Raw genomic sequence first — 6,000 nt, 5'->3', positions numbered from 1 at the left:
CTAATGTTCATCCGCATCAGATTCAACGTACCTGTCTTCCACCATATCCCAAATGTCTTGGGATCTCAATAACGCCTTCATCTGTAGGCACCAATTATCATAATTGGTTTTTCTCGTCAATTTTGGCACACTCATACCATTGACAACCTTTGCCATCTCTCAAAAAATCAAGCACTCACTTTTTCTCTCAAGATGTTTAACTCTTTCCTCTCTCTCTCTTTTTTTCTCTCTCGGTACTCAGAGCATAAAGCTCTGATACCACTGTTGGGAAAATCTCACGATACACACACTCAAATAATTTCCTGAAATTGAGTCTTGTTATTCATTATAATTGAAGGGCTTTAAATAGCCATAACACTTACAATATTACGAGGAATAAAAATAAAATATCAACTATCTTAAAAATAAAATCTTCTTAATCTATCATAAAATAATATTGTACCTAGATAAACCGAAAATCATAATTACGTGTCCCTGTTTCATCTCTATCAAATCAAACTAAATATTACTATACCCAAAAATTAATAAAATAAGATTTAAACAAAATTATTAATAAAACCCTAAAATTTAAGTTTATCTCAACAGTGTCATTACATGTTTCACCATTATGATGTGGTTGTAATTTAAAATAGAGATTCAAATTAAATTAAAAATCTATTATACAACTTTTCTATCATATTTTTTTTGTTTCCTATATATTGCTAGCAAACTTAGTTTCACATTAATATCTTGAAGAAAGATTTCCAAAAGAATTTGTCTACAACCAAAAAGATTTTAAAGAACCAATTTAAAATTTCGTATTCATCAGTGATCTATCAATTATTTCTTATGGGGCAATTGTTAAGAAAAAAATGGTTATATGTGACATCAATTGTCCTACGGTGTAGGCTAAGTCTCAATTAAATTAAATTGTAACGCTTAGACTATTATGCTTTTAAGAACAAATAGTTGATCTCGACTAGCAACTATAACTTTGGGCAAAATAATAAGCACTTAATTGAATGATCATTACATGTGGTGGAGGTCATTCTTTTATAGACATCTTGAATGTGACTATCATAAACTTTAAAGTTGTTTCATATGTTATGAGCATTAGGTGAGAGTTAGAGCTTTTTTATTTAGGGTTTTCTAATTATGACAATGAAGCAATTAGGGTTTTCTAATTATGACATATGTTATGACAGTGAAACAATTACGGTTTTCTAATTTCACATGACAATGAAGCAATTAGGGTTTTCTGTTTTGGGTTTTTGATTTGTATGTTGTTGATGTTTCATGATGGTTCATGGTGGTTCTACGTTATATGTGCATGGAGGAGATGCAATTTTGTGGTGGTCTTCTTTGGTGACACTACGAAGCGTTGAACTCGTGATTTGAGATTTTCTACTTTGGAGAAGATGACAGATGGCATTGTGCGTGGTGAATGTAGTTAAGTTTCGTCACATTGGAAAGGGAGATTTGTGGTGGTGCGAACTGGCAATGCGATTTGGGATTGCATGTTCTAGATATGATTCACGATTTTTGGTGCTCACGATTTTGGGTGCTTGCGATTTTAGGTGCTTGCGATTTTGGGGTTTTGGTTTATTTTCCGATTTGGGGCTTTTTGCTGCAGGTTGCAATTTCGAACAATGGTGGCTTGTGGTGGCTCTGTGTTGCTATGTGGTGGTTGACGAAGATGGAAGGTGCAAGGATGACAAATTACTAGTGACGATGAAAGGAAATCATGGTGATCTAGTGGGAAGAGGTTGAAGATGATGAGGTGGAAAGAGACCATAGGTTGCCATGTCAGAAAAAACAGGCCTTGTCATTCACTGAGGCTCACGTGAACACTATGTCGTTATCGATTTAGACGTGTCAGAAAAAAATGACTAAATTTAACAAAATTACAAAAATTAAGACCATTTTGAACGTCGAAAAAAGTCAGTGACCAATTTAAAAAAAATTACAAAAATAGGAACCAAAATAATTATTAAGTCTTTATTTATTTTCCTTAAAGATAATTATTTAACATAAAGATTAATAATTAATATATGTGCTTTTGTGAAATTGTGTTTAGAAGATTCTTTCACATATAACATGTTCCTTTTAATGCATCAGGACTTTTATTCTCAGGAGCTAATATATAAGTAGACAAACATTAAATTTAAAAAATTGATATTTGAAAACAAATTTAAAAAATAAATTCTTCTTATTGTACTATTATTTGTACATTCCTTACAATTATTTTTCTTTGTATTATAAAAATTGGTATTTTTTTATTTCCAAATATATATACATTTAATAAAATACTAAAGATTGACATATGGGTACATTACATCAAACTTTAATTAATACATTAGAGATGTGAAAATTGTTTTCAATTCTTGTTTTTTTAAATGTATGTGAAATTTAACCTAGTTGATAAGAGTCCTTTAGTTACCATTTATTCTTAAGTTTTTTTATCATAATTTTATTAATTCTAATTATGTAAGTTAACAATTTGATCTTTCTAAATACTAAAATTTTATTCAACAATGTTTGAATTGTTTGGATGTTTGATTTATTTGTTGTCAAATTATATAGGTTGATACTTTAATTTTCATTTATTATTTTTAAAATAATAATGTTTGGCGAAATAGGTGATTAGATTCTTAATAATGCTTGTAATATTCCTTTATCACAACTACCTTTTTCTTGTATAAAGGGAGATATGGTCTCGATACAGATTGTTGAATAAGTTTATCTAGTTGGTCTAGAAGAGTGTAAAAATCATTTGCATAGACGTATTGTGTTAACAAAAGGGATAAATTTCTTATGCATTTAGATCTTTGTAAAAATATTTATATGCCCTAGAAACATTTGAATCAATGGAAAACAATTCCTCTTGACAAAGGGTTCTATGAATTTTCTTTTTTCTACACTTGAGGATATGAGAATAGTTTTAGTGATTGGTGTTTGAAATTTGTCCCCTAGAATCCTTCATGTTTTTGCTTGGACTAAAGATTTTGTTTTGACTTCTATGAATCTCATGAAAACCTAATGTTCAGTGCATATAAGTCTTAAAGTTTCTTTGCATGTATCTTGGTTGATGTTGATTTGTTATCTAATTTTCCTAATCAACTTTTGGTGGAAAGACCAAGATTTGCATTTATTATTGATGCGGAGTATGAGAAATTGTCTCTTTTTTGTTTAAATTGTAAAATGATTGGTCATGATCTATCTAATTATAATTTATGGTGGGGAGAAAAGAGTTGGAACAAGAATACAACAACTTGTTCATCCTAAGGTGGTTGGTGCCTAAGATGGGAATAAGGGCTCCTCTAAGTTTGGTTTTAGGGATTATGGAGGCTATTGTGTAACTTGTTTGTGGATCTTGCTTTGCCTATTGTGGAGCCTGTTTTAGGGTTCGTGGTGGAGTTTATGGTGGAACCTATGGTGCATGTTGTTCTTATGATGAACCCTATAATGGATCTTGTGGGGGAGCCTATGTTGGATATTATTGCCAAGTCACAACCTAAGACAAACTATGATAATGTTTGTGTTGTGTATGTATCTTCTATTGTTAAGAATCAAGATGTTTCTAATGGTGGTAGTGTACCAATAGATTCTGTTTTCTTGGCTGATATGCCTTCTTTGAAGGATGTTACTTCCATTGTTGTTGGAAGTCCCACATCGACTAGATATAAGGTCAATTTATAATATATAAGTGGGGTGCAAACCTCACCTTACAAGTCGGTTTTGTGGGATTGAGTTAGCTTAAAGTCCACTTCTTAATATGGTATTAGAGCCATGGTTAGAGCCTATCCTAGCGAGATCTATGTGGGCATTTTGTTCCACCCGTTGTCGGGCCACTATCGGACCACCCATTTATTCTACTCTCACGCTCGAGATGTCTATACCTCGGCGTGAATGGGGTGTGTTGGAAGTCTCACATTGACTAGAGATAAGGTCAATTTATAATATATAAGTGGGGTGCAAACCTCACCTTACAAGCCGGTTTTGTGGAGTTGAATTAGGCTTAAACTCACTTTCTAATATGGTATCAGAGGCATGGTTAGAGCCTATCCTAGTGAGTTCTATGTGGGCATTTTTGTTTTCACCCATTGTCGGGCTGCTATCGGACCACCCAATTTCTACTCTCACACTCGAGATGTTTATACCTCAACGTGAAGGAGGTGTGTTGGAAGTCCCACATCGACTAGAGATAAGGCCAAAATATAATATATAAGTGGGGTGCAAACCTCACCATACAAGCCGATTTTGTAGGGTTGAGTTAGGCTTAAACCCACTTTCTAATAATTGTCAATAGTTTGTGGAGTTTACAACATTTAGATTCATCTCATTGTAATTATGAATTAGTTCTTAACTTTTTTTGGTCTAAGGAAGCTCAGATTGTAGAAGAATTAAAAATAGCCTCTAAATGGGCTAATATGCTTGATGAGAAAGAATATTTTAATTTTGAGGAGGATGATGAGTCAATTTAAACTACAAGGAAGCTGGGTCGAGCTAGGTTAGAGAAAATTAATACTAAATCTTCCAAAACAAGGATTTCTAAAAAGTTATAATAAGTTTTAAAGTCCTTTTGTGGATTGTTAGCGAGTTTAATATGCTGAGGGATTTTATTGAGCTTTAGTTCTCTACTTGTGTTGCATTGATTTACCTTTTTCTATCTACATATTTCTTAATTTTTTCATCATAAGTATTGTTTTCCTATGTGTGGGATGTCTTTTTATCTTGAGCTTGGTGTGATCCTCTATGTTTTTCCGTTATGTTTTTCTTTACTTATTTTTTTATAAAATCTTTGTGTTATGCGATAATGATGCCTAACATGAGTTTCTTGACAAATAGGTTAACAGTTTAATTGTAAAGTCATAAAAAAAATCAAGTTATATACAAATATAAAATAAATTGAAAGAATAAAATATATTTAAGTGAATCAATTCACTAATTCAACCATTCATGAATCGAGTCGGATTATAAAATTTATGACTCATCAAAAAATTAATAAAGTTAAACTAACTTATTTTTAACCCAACTTATATAAAATATAAAAGTAAAAAATAATTATATTTTTATTCTTTGATCCTTGTGACATTTAAAACTAAATTTTTTTTGTATGATATGTGTTAATCCCTTTTCGCGTGTAAAAATGTATATGCAAGTTTTATCTCTCACATAGATAGTATGATTCATAACAAAATTGACAAAAATATCATAAAATAAAATTTGTGTAGCTATCTTATTTAAATAGTATTTCGTCAACAACAAAAACTATATTTAACAAAAATAGTATGTAATTTACTTCTCAAATAGGGAGATAAGAGGATCATTGAAAAAAAAAAGTGTTATATTTAAAAAAATGTGTTAAGAAATATACTGTTTTCTAAATACACATTTGCTATTTGTTCTTTTAGATTGTGACTATGTTCTTTCCTCGCAACCCTTACATTTCCCTTATTTTGCCATTGTTATTTCACACCTCTTATCTTTCTTGTGCATTTCTTTTTCCCTCTCAATTGTTCATGTAATTTTTTGTTTAGGGTTCTCCCCCATTTGTGTCCTACTAATTTTATTTGCCAGTTACTTTTCTTCTTAATTTGCTAAAAGTGTGTTTCAATTTTCAATATTATAATTTTTTTTATATTGATCTTTTGGCTAAGGTTTAAGATGACTAGTACGATCTATCTCGTTCATATTTTGTTATTGCTTGATTCCTATTTAGTTTATTTAATTTGATATTGATTAGAGTTATAGTTTACTTTTGGGCGTACTTTTCCGGAGACTTTTTTCTCTTGATTTTCTATAGTTGATTGCTGTTTTTCTTTTGTATTTGATTTCCCTTAGATATGTTTGTGGAAATGCCTCAACTAAATTCTATTAAATATAACAAAAACACTACTTTATTTTTTCTTTTACCTTTTTAGTTTGTTTTTCTCGTACGTGTGATTAAAAATGACTAAAAGAAACTGAGAATTTAGTGAAATATAAGTTAAAACGAAACATGTTTTGGTTTGTTTCTTT

The sequence above is a fragment of the Vigna angularis genome, chromosome 1 (genome assembly GCF_016808095.1).
Source record: "Vigna angularis cultivar LongXiaoDou No.4 chromosome 1, ASM1680809v1, whole genome shotgun sequence".
Lineage (NCBI taxonomy): Eukaryota > Viridiplantae > Streptophyta > Magnoliopsida > Fabales > Fabaceae > Vigna > Vigna angularis.
Note: the sequence above shows the minus strand (reverse complement) of the source record.